This window comes from Lolium rigidum, chromosome 5 (genome assembly GCF_022539505.1).
Source record: "Lolium rigidum isolate FL_2022 chromosome 5, APGP_CSIRO_Lrig_0.1, whole genome shotgun sequence".
In the NCBI taxonomy this organism is placed as follows: Eukaryota; Viridiplantae; Streptophyta; class Magnoliopsida; order Poales; family Poaceae; genus Lolium; species Lolium rigidum.
The window spans coordinates 264873931-264891584 of NC_061512.1; positions in this window are offsets into that span (position 1 = coordinate 264873931).

Sequence of the window (17654 nt, forward strand, 5' to 3'; positions counted from 1 at the left end):
CTTCCAGGACAAGGTGAGGTAGGCCAGAAGTGAGAGGAGAGGAGTTGGCATGGTTGATGTCATGATGATTGGCATGGGCTTGTCCTTGATGAAATCATCCATGATAATTGGTTCTGGTGCTTGGTATTGTTCAAGGGGTGCAAGAGGGAGCTGAGGTTGACCAGAGAGGTGATGGTTTAGGCTAAAATCCTCTGGATATTAGAGTGTAAGCTCATACCAGATTATTGCACACAAGGTGTTTGACATATTGGCCGCAAGAACTTTTATTTTGAATTTTGCCAAACTTTTTCCTGGGTGTGGGTCTAATAATGTTTGGCATCTCCTGGTGGTCTTGGTTTGCAAAGTGAAGTTGGTTTTGTGAAATTCAAATTTGGTAAGATCTTAATTCTGTTTCAATGTTACTACTTTGGATGCTTATTATAAGAATTTGAAAATGAATTTGCAAGGTTAGTCAACACCAAATATGATCACCTTGATGTGTTCTTGGATGAGGAGCAAAGAAATAGGAAAGTTTAGTTTAGAAAATGTTTAATACAGAGGCTCAAAGTGGGCATCATGCTAAATTTGTCACATATGACCATTATCATATGTGACTTGGTTTTTATTTTTCTTTTGATTTGATTTGTTTTTATTTGACTCAAATGTTATTATTTTGAGTTTAGTAATGTTTTCAAACCATTTACACAAGGTAAACATGGCCTAGTTTAAGATTTGCAAATATGGCCATAGGCTCATATGTGGTTCCATTTTTATTTTATTTTCTTTTTCTTTGTTTCACTTTGATTCAACTAGGCATGGTTTAGGGTTTAGGAACATTGTCAAGCACTTCAAACAAACATCATGGCAATATCAAAAGATTCATGCATGAGCACTATGCACAGAAATAAATCAATTAAAGTTTTTGTTGGCTCCAAATTTTGGAAAAAGGGAATTGGTCTTCTTCATTGTTTTTAAATTTTGGGGTGTTAAAATTTGTATGCAACAAATTTACAAATGTGAAGTGTGAAAATATATGCATATGGAGGAAAGAGTAGAAACTAGTGGAGTATGTGATTTTATCGGAAAGGCGTGGACACGAGAGAGTGGAGCCCTTTGCCGGAAAAGAACATGTAACCTTCCCTTTCAAAAGTATGTATGTATATATGTCTGGCTTGAGAGGTGTAGGGAACTTATCAATGAGTTGATATTGCTGGGATAGCTTGCAACCATGATTCGATGCCCGCTAAACCCTATCGAAGGTTGAATCACCAAATGGCCCATAAATTTGATGATAAGGCTAATGCAAGGTTTTCTATGTAAGCTCTACAGAGTCGCTTCCGGTCACAACTATGATGTCCAACGACGGTTTAAACTCGGTTGTAATGAATTATCTGAGCTGCTTCCCCAATCGATATAGCGCACAATTGATATACCATGGTTTTGTTGTGCGTGCATGAACTTGGTCCATGTATATCTTCCCGGCCTCATCATGGAACACCCGGCGTTTCCGGTGACCGACCCACCGCACAAGCAATAAGGTTTCAGGCCCCAGTCCAATAGAAACGGGTGGCAAATGAATTGACGGCGTAAAGTTCATCGCCAGACCCATTGACATAGGCATCCCAAATGGGCCTGCCGAAGATAGTACCCGGGGTTTAATGAAGGCCCACTACCCGAAGAATAAGAAGATTCGGGAGCCCAAGATATATTAAGGAAAGTAGAGTTGTAATAGGAGGTGTTGTTTGTAATCTGGCGGGATGAGTTAGAAACCGTCCCGGACTCTGTAACTTGTACAAAACGAAACCCTCGGCTCCGCCTCTTATATAAAGGGGGAGTCGAGGGACGAAGAGATCATCGAATCATTGTTCACAAACCCTAGTTTTCATAATCGTCGAGTACTTTTCGTCTGAAACCTTCGAGATCTACTTGCCCTCTACTTCTAACTAAACCCTAGCCTATAACCCGTAGGCATTGACAAGTTGATACCTTGTCAATTGGCGCCGTCTGTGGGAATTAGAGGCGTAAGGATCTGATCTCGATGGCACGTTCAAGATCTTCGACATCGTCAACCGGAAGCAACACAATGTATAGAGGTAAACAGATCGCTGCTGGTCTTGTCGATTTTGTTCCTCACCCACCCTCCCGTTTGGATGCATATGCGTATCTGGCGGAGCCCATGGAGATGACGTTCGGAAGGTTTCACTTTCGCGTCGAGAAGGAAGGATCGTATCGTGTCGAAATTCCAATTTCGTCGGGATCGTCGGCGGTCGATTCCGATTTTTCAAGCTATACATCGTCAACCGAGTCAGGAGAAGAAGAGACTTCGGAAACACGTTACGTCAGCACCAGAGCAAGGGAGAAACTCGCCAAGATCTTCGGCGACGTATCGTTCGAGTCATCTGCGGACTCATATATAAGCGATGACTCAAGCGATGTCGACGAGCTACGACTTCATCGACAAATCTATCACGATGGGCAAGGTCTTCATCGGTCTCAACAATGATGTCACCAAACCCAACATAGATCCGAGTACAAAATATCATCAGATTTATGCCATTGAAAATCAAGAGGAAACATCGAGGCTTTCGACGATTTGGGTAATCCCTATGTCGATCCCTCGTATCTAAGGAGGGGTATGGGCACTAAATATGTCGGGCCCACACCACGTGTCAGAGTTCAACTTCCACAAGCAGCCTGGGATAGAGCCGCAAAAGCTTTAGATGGTTCGGAGCCAATGACGACAACGGCTACGGCTCAAGAACTGCAAGCTTATCAATATAGGCTCGCACGAGCTGCCAGAGAAATAGAAAAACAGACAGCTGAGTTGAACAGGAGAAAGGAGGCAGCTTCTGCATCCAGCAGGAGAAGGGCAGATCTAAGTCGACAATCTAGAGTTTCGGGTGATAGCCATAGGGAGGCTCGGAACAGAGGAAGATCAAGGTTACAACACATACCCGAAGCAGAAAGAGAGCACTTAGTTTAAAACCTCGACATGTCCTTTATGTCGATAGATACAAGGGGAAACATTATCCCTAAGACACCAGAAGCTGGGTATATGGCGACACAAGCTTATATCCTCGCATCTAGGCCACCCCTGTGTGATCCAAGGGAAACATTATACAATATGGCGTTAGCAGAGGGTTGGAGCTATGGGGACAGCGTTTGTATCAACGCCTCCCGAAGGAGCGGCAAGGCAAAATAGTCCACGACCCTGCAGAAGCAACGGCGGCGAGTCCCCGAAGGACCAAATGGAGCAAGAGACACAGGAGCACAAGCAAGGGTCGATAGAGCGAGGCAAAGCGTAAGGGATCATCAGGCAATCCCCGGAGCTTAACGACGAGGATATGTGCGGCCTACCATGCTTCACGAGGAGAGTCCGAAAAACTCGAGTCCCCTCAGGATTCAAGCTACCCGATCATTTCAAAAAATTCGACGGTCTGCAAGATCCAGAAGATTGGCTAGTTGATTACCTCGAAACGGTGAAGTTAACTGGAGGAACTAGGGCAACAGCCATGCAAAGTATTCAGGTGCACTTAAGTGGAGCCGTACGATCTTGGATCAAAAAGCTTCCGCCAGGATCTATCGACAGCTGGGAAAGTTTCGAGGATGTATTCGTCAAGAACTTCAGGTCCACGTGCAAAAAATCTCGCGTCGTTAGAAGAGCCGAGAGCATGTCGACAAAAGCCAGATGAGTCAATGAGAAAATACATCCAAAGGTGGAACATCATAAAAAACTCGGCAGAAAATATATCTGACGAGAGAGCAATAGATGCGTTTGTCGCAGGAATTAGGCGTGGAGATTTTGTCGAGGACTTGGGAAGGACCAATCCAAAGACAGTATCCGCGTTAATGGAGATAGCAAATAGATGGGCAGATGGAGAGGATGCTGTCCACAACAAACGGCACAGGTCACCAGAGGAGGACCGTGGTCGAAATTACCAATCGAGGCGACGATTTCCCCGGCAGTACCCGAATTATGACGCCCCAGGGCAGATTTCGGCAGGCTTTCGGGCAAACACAGGGGGAAACAATAGAGATGATTATCAGAGAAGCAGCGAGCAGCGAGGCGATAACAGGGACGACTCTCGCAACAGGCAAAATAGCGGGCCTAGGTTCCCAAGGCCTTTCGTGTCACCCGAAGAAATGATGAACGGACCGTGCCAGATGCATTTTTTCATCGACAGCAACGGAAAAAGACAGTCGAGGCACCTGCAGAAAGACTGTCGAAATTTTCAGGCAATGTTCAGATATGCAGAGAACGCTCATGCTCGAGCAGCACAGAGAAATCCTCGGGAGCCCAGGAGCGAGGTTCACCTGCCACCACCTCCCGCGATTACGGACGACAACCGGCACCAGCTCAGAATAGCGGCAGCACCTCCACCACCACCTTATGTCGATCCTAACTCAAACGGAGCGGTGTCGATGATTCAGAAGGGAAGGCCGTCCAACGTAACTCAAAAAGTGATCTCGAGACAGGTGTTCATGGCAGAGAAAATGCCTCCACCAACAGCTTGAGTATCTCAATTGGTCAGTGGCAAGACATCGGCTTCACCATAGCGGATCATCCGCAGCAAGTTCCTCGACCAGGGTAGTCAGCACTTATTCTGCCAGCAGTTATTGCGGGATTTGATGTTTCTCGAGTATTCATAGATGGTGGCAGCAGCTTAAACCTTATGTACGCAGATACAATGAGGAAGATGAATATATCCTTAGCAAACTTGAAGCCAACGGACACAAGGTTCCACGGCATCACACCGGAGAAACCAAGTTATCCATTGGGGAAGATAAATCTCGACGTTCAGTTTGGAACTCGAGAGAATTATAGAATCGAGAAGCTGGAATTTGAAGTCGTGGATTTTCCGTCGCAATACCACGCTTTGTTGGGACGACCAAGCATACGCTAGGGTTTATGGCAGTACCACACTATACATACCTATTGTGGAGATTGCCTGGACCAAAGGGACCAATCACAGTTAAAGGAAGCTTCGCCTTAGCCGACAAGTGCGACAAGGATTTTCATCGGTTATCAGAAACTTTCGGGATGCAAGCTGAGTATTTGGCGTCCAAAAGTATGACTGATTACGACGTATTGCCGGACGTTGGAAGGCCAAATAAAGAATCAACTTTCAATACCGAGAAAAATTCAAAGGAGGTGCAGATTCACCCGACAGACCCGAAAAAGACGACATCTATCGCAAACAACATGGATATCGCATAGGAAAACGCGCTCGTCGAGTTCCTCCGTGAGAACTGGAAAATCTTCGCATGGTGTCCAGCCGACATGCCAGGAGTACCCAGGGAACTTGCCGAGCACCACCTAAATTTGGATCCATTAGCGAGACCAATCAAACAACCTTTGCGGCGTTTTTCGGAACCAAACCGCAAAGCTATGCTGTCAGAAATCAATCGACTACAAGAAGCTGGTTTTATCAAAGAGATATTCACGGAAGCCACATGGGTAGCAAATCCCGTGATGGTGCCAAAGAAAAACACTAAGGTCCTTCGCATGTGCGTCGACTTTACGTGTCTCAATAAACATTGTCCAAAGGATCACTTTCCCCTCCCGAGGATCGATCAAATTATCGACTCCACGGCTGGATGCGAACGTCTTTCCTTCCTCGGACGCGTATTCTGGTTATAACCAGATCAGATTGAAAGAAGAAGATGAAGTAAAGACCGCGTTCATTACACCTTACGGCGTGTTTTGCTATAGAACAATGCCCTTTGGTCTAAAAATGCGGGAGCAACATACCGTAGGATGATGCGTAAGTGTTTGGCGACACGGATTGGAAAAAACGTGCAAGTATATATCGACGATGTCGTCATAACATCAAAAAAGGGAACAACACCGATCGAGGATCTCAAGGAAACTTTCGACAACCTCAACAAATTCTCGCTCGAAGTTGAACCCAACGAAGTGTTCCTTTGGTGTCCCAGCAGGAGAACTCTTGGGATTTCTAGTCTCAGCAAGAGGGATTGAAGCAAATCCCGATAAAATACAAGCTATCGTAACAATGAGAAAGCCAACAAAGTTGAAAGAGATACAACAGCTAACTGGGCGAGTCGCAGCTTTGAGCAGATTCGTCGCCAGTCGGGAGAAAAAGCATTACCATTTTACGCTCTGATAAAGCAAGGAGACAAATTCCAATGGAACGAAGAGGCCAACAGAGCCTTCGAAGATTTGAAGCGCAAAATCTCGACACCACCAATTTTGGTGGCGCCGAAGGACAAGGAACCTCTCCTGCTATATATCGCAGCCACACCCCAAGTGGTGAGCACGGTGCTAGTTGTCGAAAGAGAAGAAGAAGGAAAACTCCACGGAGTACGAGAGGCCGATATACTTCGTCGGCGAAGTTTTATCGCCATCAAAACAAAGGTACCCTCGGTACCAAAAGCTAGCATACGGAGTGTTCACAACAAAGCACGAAAATTGCGCCACTATTTTTCGGCACACCCGATCATAGTGGTCAATGAGGCTCCTTTATCAAATATACCTGAACAATCCGGAAGCTACGGGTCGTGTCTCCCTTTGGGGAATAGAACTTTCCCCTCGGGACATCACGTATGAAAAAAGAAAAGCAATCAAGTCACAAGTTCCGCCGTACTTCATCGCAGTAATGGATGGAGCCGCAAAACACAGGACCCCCGGACTTATCGAGAACCCGGACCATGAATTTCGACGGGTCCAAAAGAGTAGAAGGAGCCGGCGCAGAGTAGTACTGATATCACCTGAAGGCGACAAGTTGAAGTACATCCTTCGGATGACGTTCCCTAACGCATCTAACAATGAAGCAGAATACGAAGCCCTCATACACGGGATGAAGATGGTGAAGGCTTGCGGTGCAACTCGATTAAAAATCTTTGGCGACTCACAATTGGTAGCCCAGCAAGTTATGAACCAATGTGACGCAGCCAATGATAGCATGGTAGCATACAAGGAGGTGTACAATGAACTCGAGAAGCTATTTGATGGATGCGAGGTAAATCACATCAGTAGATTGAGCAACGATGAAGCTGACGTCCTCGCAAATATCGGGTCGCAATGCCTCCCAATTCCGCCAGGAGTATTCTGGGAAGAAATAGCGGAGAGATCTACGAAGCCAAAACAGGTGCAGAAAAAAGCAAAAGAGAAAACTTCGACAGAAACCACGGAGGAGGAAGAGGAACAAGAGCTTGTGATGATGGTACAAGTTCCTTGGATGCAAGCATATATATCATACATCCTCAGGAAAGAAATACCCGATGATCCAGTTGAGGCAAGGCGAGTAATTCGACGGTCTAAAGCTTTCACGGTGATCAAAGGAGAATTATACAAGCGAAGTATTTCAGGCGTTCTGCAAAGGTGTGTAACACCCGAAGAAGGAAGAATAATACTGAAAGATGTACACGAAGGAATATGCGGCCACCACGCGAGTAGTCGAGCCATCGCAGCCAAGGTTTTTCGGGCAGGATTCTACTGGTTGACAGCAATCGAGGACGCCAAAGAAATAGTAAGGACTTGCGATGCGTGTCAAAGGTTTTCCGCAAAACCTCACTCTCCAGCAGCAGAACTAACACCAATACCATTGTCATGGCCCTTCGCACAATGGGGACTCGACATGGTGGGCAAGCTACACAAATCATGGCCAGGAGGAAAAGAATACATGCTAGTAGCTGTCGACAAATTTACAAAGTGGATAGAAGCGAAGCCGATAAATTCGCCGGACGGAGCATTCGCAGAAAAATTCATAAAAGGCCTCGTCTTCAGATTTGGAGTGCCCCACAACGATCGTCACGGACAATGGCGAGTAACTTTACATCCCACGAATTCAAAGATTATTGCAAAGAAGTGGGTATCAAGTTGCACTTTGCGTCGCTTGCACATCCTCAAACCAATGGGCAAGTCGAGAAAGCCAATGGCATCATCCGCAATGGCATCAAGAAACGCTCGTTAGGACCACCGGAAAAAGCTCGACATACCCGGCCGTAAGAATTACCAAGTGTGTTGTGGAGCATCCGAACAACACCAAATACAGCGACACAGGAAACCCCGTTTTTCTTGGTCCATGGAGCAGAGGCAGTACTACCAATAGAAATAGAGCACGACTCCCCTAGAGTCACAGAGTATAATGAAGAAACTTCCAGGATAGCATTGGAAGACGACGTAGACGCACTCGACGAAGCTCGAGACGAAGTACTATCAAGGGTAACCAAATATCAACAGGACTTGAAGAATTACCACAGTCGACGTTTGCGGCCAAGATCTTTTCAGGTGGGAGACCTAGTTCTTCGGCTCACGCAAAAAAGTCATGAAAAGCTCGAGTCACCATGGCTTGGCCCTTATATCGTCACGGAAGTAATCGGAGGAGGAGCATACAGGATAAAGGACAAGAAGACAGGGGTGGAGGAGCAAAACCCCTGGAACGTGGCGCAACTCAGGCGGTTCTACGCCTAGAGCTAAAATATAGTCCTTGTAAAACTTCAATGTACTGAAACGCCCGCGAGTTTTCAGACGCACTCTTTTCCTTTTTCGGGGCACCGAGTGGGGCCGGGAAAGGTTTTTAATGAGGCGGGCTCACGGTGCTGCAACATAATAAAGATAGTGTCAATATAGCTTTTCTCCATCGACATGCTCAAACTCCCCAACCCGACGAATTTCAATATAGTTCCTTCGAGAAAAGCAAAAGCCTCGCCTTGGTATTAAAACTACCTCGCGACTCAATTAAAATGCAAAATAGTACTCAATAAAGAAGCTCGGGGGCTGATATTCGCCAAAACTACATATCGAATAACTGCTTTGGTTCAAAACCTCGCATTATACAAATACAGCAAATAGTCACCGAAAACACTCGGGGGCTAGACAAATATAGAAATATGATGTTCGCTTCACAATACAATCACAATCATGATGTACAAGGAAGAATTATCTACCAAAGAAAAAAAAAATTCAGTCATGATTCAATATATCGTCAAGGGTAATCCTGTTTTCTTCAGGAGCAGCACCAAGAAAATCAGCATAATGACCATCTGCAAAAAAGTCGGCATCCATCCGAAGAAGATCTTCGATCATTTCTTCAGCTATAGGCGAAACCTTCGTGTTAATACGATCGACACCAACTCTTCGGTGCCGTACCTTCGCGTGAACCTTCCCAACAACTTGGGTCAAGTCAAGCTTTGAGTGGCAAATCTGCAGCATGATAAGGGCAAACCTGGCGCCAGCCACCAGTTGAGCTTTGACAAAGTCATGGATCCTATGAGCATCCTTAAATTTCTCCATTAACTCGGGAAGAGTTTTCGGTGGAACGTTCCGAGGAAACATAGAGTTATAAACCATGGACAGGGTCTTGGTACAGAAGTCAAAGAAATCGCGAGTTTGAGAGGCACGATCCTGAAATCTAACAATCTGGCGGGTCCTCTCTGGGGTAGCCCAAAATAGAGAACCATGATCAAGGGAAAGGTTAACAAGGAGGTTCGTCCTGGTATTTATCCTATCCTCTTCGAGCAACAAGCATCGCAAAGGAGCCTATGAAAACAAAGAAACAGAAAACTTCAAGAGACGCAGCATGAGGATGGAAGATATTGAGGATGAAACAAGCATACCCGACATATCTGCACTGGCTTCATTCATTAACTCGAGCATGAAATTTTCTCGAGTAGTCGCTTTTTCAGCCTCGGAAGCAGCAATTTCCCTGGCAGCCACGGCCTCGCGAGCTTGTTGAAGTGCAACTTTTTCGGCTTCAGATGACTTACGAGACTTCTCCATCATCACAAGTGTTTGCTTCTTCGCATACTGAAGTTGCCGCCGAAGTTCATCCAATTCTTGCGGCAAAGAATCTTCGACAGGTGTAGTACCAGCAAGAGCTCTCTTTGAGTGAGAAGAAGGCGAAATATTGGAAGGACCAGGAGCTGGCGTATAATTGTAAAAAATTAACTGAAAAAAAAATATTTCGACATCAATCACTGAGTAAAGATAGATTTCCATTCATTCCCATAATATATACATGTCTATTACAAAAGAAGGACCTTCTAGAGACCTACTGAAGCAGTTATCGCCAAGAACACTACGGCGACAAGGCCAAAAGAACGAGGTACGCTAAAAAGGAAAAGCAAAGAGGCATTCAACTAGACCTCCGGCCTTGATGAGCTAGGAGTCGAAGACGGCTGGATCCCGAGATAGGCCAGGATTTTCTTCGTGTTGGGCTTAGCTGCCTTGATCGGCGACCTCCACCTTGATTGTTCTATCTCGCTCGGCATCGCCAACTTTCGCCCGGCCGATAGTTTGTCGGCTATCGGCTACCAAGGCAACAGTGTTCTCAACGGCGACCTTCATATTCTCATGACGCACCTTCAGCCCAAGATCTTCTGGTGGATCAAAGCACTTGGCCAAGTTAAGGAAAGTTGCGGGTTCCTCTTTCTTTGGGAAGAAATAAGGAAAGAGCCGCGACAGCCCTGCTTTGGCATGATCAATGCCTTCGCGTGCCTCTGACCCATGAAACTCGAGGAATGAAAGGGCGTCAAGAAGAGCATCATTGTCGGGATCCTCAAGTTCAAACTCTTGAGCTGTTCTATCTGTCAAGGAAGAAACTTATTAAGCAACAAACGAGTGCGTAAAAGAAAATACAACGGATATGAAGTGGCTTAGATACTTACTGAGAAAGCGGCGACTTTGCGTCCTTATACGCTTAAGGATCGCTTCCTCGCGAGCAGCATTGTGCGATTATATGCTCGCTCGGTGAAGTCTCGGCAGTGGTGAAGTCTTTTTCTCAGATCTTCGACACTAGCAGCCTTCGGCCTTGGCCTTGTCGCCTTCGCTCTAGCTTGAACAAAGCATCTAATTCGGCCTTCTTACGAGCCTCTTCACTCGCTCTAATTTTTGAGCAAGAGCATTGGCACGCTCGTTGATAGCCGCCAATTTTTCTCGCCAAGAAAGTTAAAATTTCAATAAAATATCGACAACAATGGAGTAACAGAGTAATGGTAAAAAAAGAAAAGCAGCAAAGCATCACCTTCAGTTTTGTTGGCATATTCACGATACCCAATGAATTGAGCACCGATGCGAATAAGCTCTTTGATCATGGGCTGGTAAGAAAAGAAAGGGACAAAGCAAGGAAATTTCGGTATGAGGAAAATATAATGGCATTCAGAAGCAAACAGAGGAAGTACAGACGGTGCCAAGAGTATAGAGAACTTACATCATCCAAGAGAGGGTTAGAAGAGCTACTCAATTGGAGGCTTGGCTCCGGAATTGCTTCAGTCCTTGCCCTTTTGGTGAAGGGACAAGGGGGCTCGAAGGAGGAGTAGACGTGCCGACGTTTTGTTGAGGAGGCGAGGATTCTTCTCCTTCAACTCGGCGGCTCCGAAATAACTAGAGTATGTGACGTACTCGTTCGAGCAGCCACATCCAAAGTTGGTGTTTCTTCATCGTCATCACTGTGGAAAAAGGGTGGCAGCATAAAAAGCAAGGCAAATAAAATTCTTCGAATAGAAAAATAAAAAGAGAAGGAACTTACGAACTGATGAGACTCTCGATATATGGATCATAAGCTGCCTTTCGCGGTGAAGGCGCAACTTCTTCGGGTTTGGAGGTCCCGGAATCTTCAACATCACTCCTTTTTCTTTTGTTCTTTGGAGAAACAGCAGGAGGAGGAGATTGTGCTGATGTAGTACCTTCAGAGGCAGCATCCTTTTCAATAGATCCCGCAGATTTTCGGGAATCTGCGGGTTCATTCACAAAAGAGGGGGCTTCCTGGTTGTCATCGACGACAACAGCCCTTTCCTCGACATCTCCACCCTCAGGAAGCGGAGGAAGAGAATCCATAGTAGGATGGTTCTGCAGAAAAATAACGACAAAAGAAAAATTAGAGAGATATCAATACAATGAGATGCAGGAAAAGTTCGGAACAAGATAAAAATTCGAGAAGACAAAATACCTTGGGGAGAGGATTGGTGGAGCTGTATGGTTCCACGCGGCAAGAGGAGGGAATAGGATCCCTCTTGCTCGCCGAGGAAATTCTTCGAATAAGCTTTTCCAAGTCCTTCACAGAAAGATCATTGGAGAGCCTATTGGCGTCATTGTCACCAGCATATGTCCAAAGGGGATTTTTGCGAGCCTGAAGAGGCTGCACTCTAATCCTAAGAAAATAGGCAGTGATTTGAACACCAGACAGCTCTTTGCCTCGAGTATTTTGAAGCTGATGAATACGAGACATAAGTGCTTCTTCGCCTTTTCTCTTCTTCGGAAGCTTCAGCATCCCGAGAGCGGCGGCGTTGAATTTTGGCACTTCCGTCAAAAGGGACTATGTTGTGCTCAACAGAGTTGGCACTTTCTTCGTGTATGTAGAGCCACCTTTTGCGCCATCCTTGGACAGAATCAGGAAATTTGACGTCGAAGTAATCAACGTCAGTTCGGACACAGATAACAACACCACCTATGTTATAGGTGGCGTTGTGAGCGCCATTGCGACGAAGGCAGAAAATGCGTTTCCAAAGAACCCAATTAGGAGGGATTCCAAGGAAGCATTCGCACAGTGTGATGAAAATAGAAATATGAAGGATGGAATTGGGGGTCAGCTGGTGCAGCTGAATCCCATAGACAAAGAGAAGGCCACGGAGGAAATCGTGAATTGGGGTAGAAAGGCCGCGGATGAGATGATCAACGAAACTAACCCGGTACTCCATTGGAGGGTTGGGGTAGCTTTCTTCACTGGGAAAGCGGACGGCGTCTTCTTTCTTCATCAAGCCAAGCCTCTTCATCATGTTGACGTCTTGGTTGGAAATTTTAGATCTCTCCCACTCAAGATCTTCAGCGGCCATCTTGGATTCTGGAGTACTGTGGCGAGTGAGTCGCGTGCGCGGTGGCATCAACGGCACTGGAAAAAACAATGCTTGTGCGTGCGGAAGATCAAACAGAGTTGGGCGCAAGGGAAGTTTTTGCAGAGGGGAACAGATGTGCGGCGCAAGCGAAGGAGTGGACCGAGGTTGAAGAAAGGTTTATATAGGATTCGGGAGAAGTAATGCACCGTTGGATGAAGAAATCGTGTGGTGAAAAAAGATCTAGTAGATAAAAGGGTAAAAAGGTATTTTTACTGAGGTGGAATAGCACAGGCGTTACCATACGTGCGCCAGGGAAAGCGGAGGACGTGTGTCCCCCACTTGCACGACGTGTCAACGTGGTGGGAACAATGGACCCACAAGGCAGAAAAATCCCGACTATTAATAGAGATGAAGTGAATTTGACAAAGGAAAGTATGTCGACAAGAAAAATAAAAGGAGAATGGCGACAGGAGAAGTCATTTGAATACTTCGGGAGCCTTTGGTCAAATACAAGTTTTTGCCCAAATGCTCGGGGGCTACTTCGGTAAAAGTAAAATTTCGACTATGGCAATATAGAAATTGCGGGAGCCTACAACCAAGCACAAGTTCGTGGCTGTAGCCTCGGGGGCTACTCCCATCGGGAGCGCTGTTCGCGCACCCGAGAGATAAAAAAAAAGAAAGAGAATATCGGGAAATAATGACAATATAGCGACAAGGTGGATTAAAATGTTGAGCCTACAACCAAGCACAAGTTCTTGGCTGTAGCCTCGGGGGCTACTCCCATCGGGAACGCTGTTCGCGTGCCCGATGAAATTAAAAAAGGAAAAGGAAGAAAGATAGAAAAGCAAGAGAGTATATTTCGAGTTATAATTAACTCTACATATACTCCCATCGGGAGATTAATATAAGTCATATTTGACTCGATAAAATGTGCCATTCCAACAGCCGGAAAAGCACTCGACAATATATTCTCGAACGCCAAAGTTGCGATCAATTTCTGAATGCCGCAAATTTGCGAAGGTAAGACCCCAGATCCGTTCTCGCTGGGCGTGGCATCGCCTAAGACTGCGCTCTGCTACTTTTATCCGTATCAACAGATACGAAGAAAAATCCTAACGGACGCGTTAGGTACTCGATAAATTTGACTGGGACTCGACAGAATGGTAAGACCTTAAGCGGCACCTGTCGGAGTTTGCACCAGTATCCCGAGATCATGTCTAGGGACGTGATCTTGAAGTAGGTTTTTGCGGATTGCCACTAGAGCAGTTAACTAGTACCTGATCCGTCAGATGAACTAGCCCCAACTACCAGTATCCCTGTACAATATAGAAATTTATATGAAGAAATATAGAAAAGTTTAAATTGTCAAATAAAAATAAACAATGGAGATTTTCCCTGACTCTACGATTCAAGCAAAATCTCGGGGGCTACTGACATAGGCATCCCAAATGGGCCTGCCGAAGATAGTACCCGGGGTTTAATGAAGGCCCACTACCCGAAGAATAAGAAGATTCGGGAGCCCAAGATATATTAAGGAAAGTAGAGTTGTAATAGGAGGTGTTGTTTGTAATCTGGCGGGATGAGTTAGAAACCGTCCCGGACTCTGTAACTTGTACAAAACGAAACCCTCGGCTCCGCCTCTTATATAAAGGGGGAGTCGAGGGACGAAGAGATCATCGAATCATTGTTCACAAACCCTAGTTTTCATAATCGTCGAGTACTTTTCGGCTGAAACCTTCGAGATCTACTTGCCCTCTACTTCTAACTAAACCCTAGCCTATAACCCGTAGGCATTGACAAGTTGATACCTTGTCACCCATGGCTTGCTTGATGTTTTCTTCTTGTAAACTCGCGGGTAATAATGGTTGTAGTATATTGGAAGAAAATCGCCGAGAAGGGTGTGAAAACACAGTAAGTATAATTGAGTATGTTAGACACCATCGAGCGGCATGGCCTGCTCGATAAGCAACCGAAACCAACCAACGAAAAACAGAGTATATTAGACACTCCCTCCGTTCTCTTTTAGTTAACTCGTTCTTTTAAGATGTCTTTTAGTTAACTCTGATTTAGTATGAAATTGTGCTAAATTCGAGTTAATTAGAAAAGAAGGGAAGAGGTACTTAGTAGCAACAAATTTACAAATGCGAAGTGTGAAAAATTATTTTATGCAGATGGAGGAGGTATGTTCGTCAGAGTAGAAGAAACTACAACGTGTCCGAACCAAGACGCGCCGCTTTGCCGGAAACGAGATGGAGACGAAGCAGAGAGAGCGAGAGTAATGGCGGGCCCTCGGCCGCGCGTGCTCCTGCTGCCTCACGCATTCGGCGATTTACACAAAAATAACCCTTTCCTGTAACTATAGCACAGACTGGCCCTCCGGTCAAACTATTTTACCCATCTAATTTTTTTATGTGGCGCCCCTCACGTCGGCGCCACACCTCACTGTATGGCGCCCGTGCCGGCGGCGCCACTCTCCCATCCGACGTGGCGCCCTCGGCGCTGAGGTGTGCTCGACGCTGACATGGCACAATGTGTGGCGCCGCTCACACCGGTGCCACACATCCACTTATAATTTCCCAGAACCTACTGTAAGATAATTCTCCTGGGACTTAGCCGTTTTCGTGAGCCTATTTGTGTGGCGCCGATGCCATGGGCGCCACACTGTGAAAGTGTGGCGCCGATGCCAGCGGCGCCACACAAACAGGCTCGCCAAAACGGCTAAGGACTAAGCGTCCGGAGTCCCTGGATGTTTTTGACATATAACTTTTAATGTGTGGCGCTGTTATCACCGGAATTTGACCAGGTCAGAGGTGGGCCGCGATCAAGATGGGCTTAAAGGTTATATACGGAAGAAATACGTGAATCGGCCTTATATGCAAAGTTTGGGCTAGTTTGCCCTTGTATCTGTAACATATTAGATTACGTATCGGTGAGTTAGAGTTTGACCCGTGCACGGTTAGGTGCACACCTGAATTAGAAAGTCCCTTGGACTATAAATATGTATCTAGCGTTTATGGAATAAACAACAACCAACGTTCAACACAAACAAATCTCGGCGCATCGCCAACTCCTTCGTCTCGAGGGTTTCTCCGGTAAGCACCATGCTGCCTAGATCGCATCTTGCGATCTAGGCAGCACAAGCCTACCTACGTTGTTCATGCGTTGCTCGTGCTCGAAGCCTTTTTGATGGCGAGCAACGTAGTTATCTTAGATGTGTTAGGGTTAGCATTGTTCTTCGTATCATATGCTGTCGTAGTGCAACCCTTATACATCTAGCCGCCCTTACACCTATCTTAGGTGTAGGGGCGGCACCCCGCTTGATCATAGTTTAGTAGATCCGATCCGTTACGGTTGCTCCTTGTTCCGCAAGGATTAGTTTAATATCCGCAATAGTTAGGCCTTACAAAGGGTTGGAGGATCCAGCGGCGTGTAGGGTGTAGTTTGCTAGCCCTAGACAGGATGTTCCGGGGATCAACCTCGTGTTGGTTTTTAGGCCCTATCTAGGATCGGCTTACGGACACCGTACGCGAGCGCGAGGCCCAATCGTGAGTAGGATGATCCGATTATGCGGTGAAAACCCTAAATCGTCGTAGATCGCATTAGCTTTATCTTGATCAAGCAGGACCACCATATATTCGGACACCTTGTACGAATCATGGGTGGATCGGCTCTTTGAGCCGATTCACGGGATAACCCGAGAGCCGATCGAGGCTCGTATTTAACGTTTACGTGTATGCCATGCAGGAAACTAAGCGAGGCATCATCCAACACCTTCCCGACCAGGTATAGGTCAGGTGGCACGCCCTTGCGATAGCATCGGACGTGTGACCGAGGAGGCTTTGCGGGCCGTCGCTCCGAGGGACCGGGGCCAGCCGCAGCCCTAGTTGTTCCCGGCTCTACGGTGTTGCCAGTCGCTGCCCGCCGGTGGGTTTCTGACCGCAACACATTCTGGCACGCCCGGTGGGACAATCTTCGACATCCACCGCATCGCCATCTACATCCGAGATGGCGGAAAGCACTCCGGTCAAGTACGAGGATCTGATTGACGAGCTCAAGAAGAAGCATGACGAGGTCAAGGCAGTCCTCGAAGCCGACCTCATTGGCTCTTTCCGCAGAACCCGCTCCCATGGCATCAGCATCAACATGGTAGAACTTGGGTACCGCCCTGGTAAGGGTAGTGATGAGGGCAGCTGCTCTCACAGCGAAGACAAGGAAGAAGCCGTTCCACGCGACCGGCTCCGACACTATGTATGGGCAAATGCGGTGATGCCGATCCGTGAGATTGGCCCCAAAGATCTGTGGAGAAACATCGCCAGACCTTCGTGGACCTACTAACGTAGAGGCCGATTCTAGGAATCGGCCAAAATCATCCTCACCAAAATCTAGGAACGGTCTGGGCTCAACGTCGATCTAATGGGCAATGGGATGCGTCGGCTGATGCACTGGAAGGAATCCACATTGTTCCTAACAAAGCCGACGTTCACATCGTAATATCTTGGCTAACCATAGAGCCGATATCAGCAGTTACCTGGCAGAATCGGCTCGGGGGGCACCTAATCATATGAGCATGCGCGACACCATTGAGCATGTGCGGAGGAATATTGGCGGCCGATAGGGAAATTGGCCAGTAAAAAATAAATAAAAATCGAATGATAAGAAAGCCGATGCACGGCAGTCGACTTTGACAAGTACAGCGAAGCAAGTTTACATGCATCAGTTTACACAAGGAGGCCCTACTGAAGAAAAGCATTAAGGGCGTGAAGAGCATCGGCACGGATTCGGTCCACCTCGGCGATCTCGGCCTCGTCGTCCTCGTCTCTCCCCATCACCAGCTGGCTGCTCAGGGCACGAATTTCAGCCGGGTCGGTCTTCGGATCAGGCTG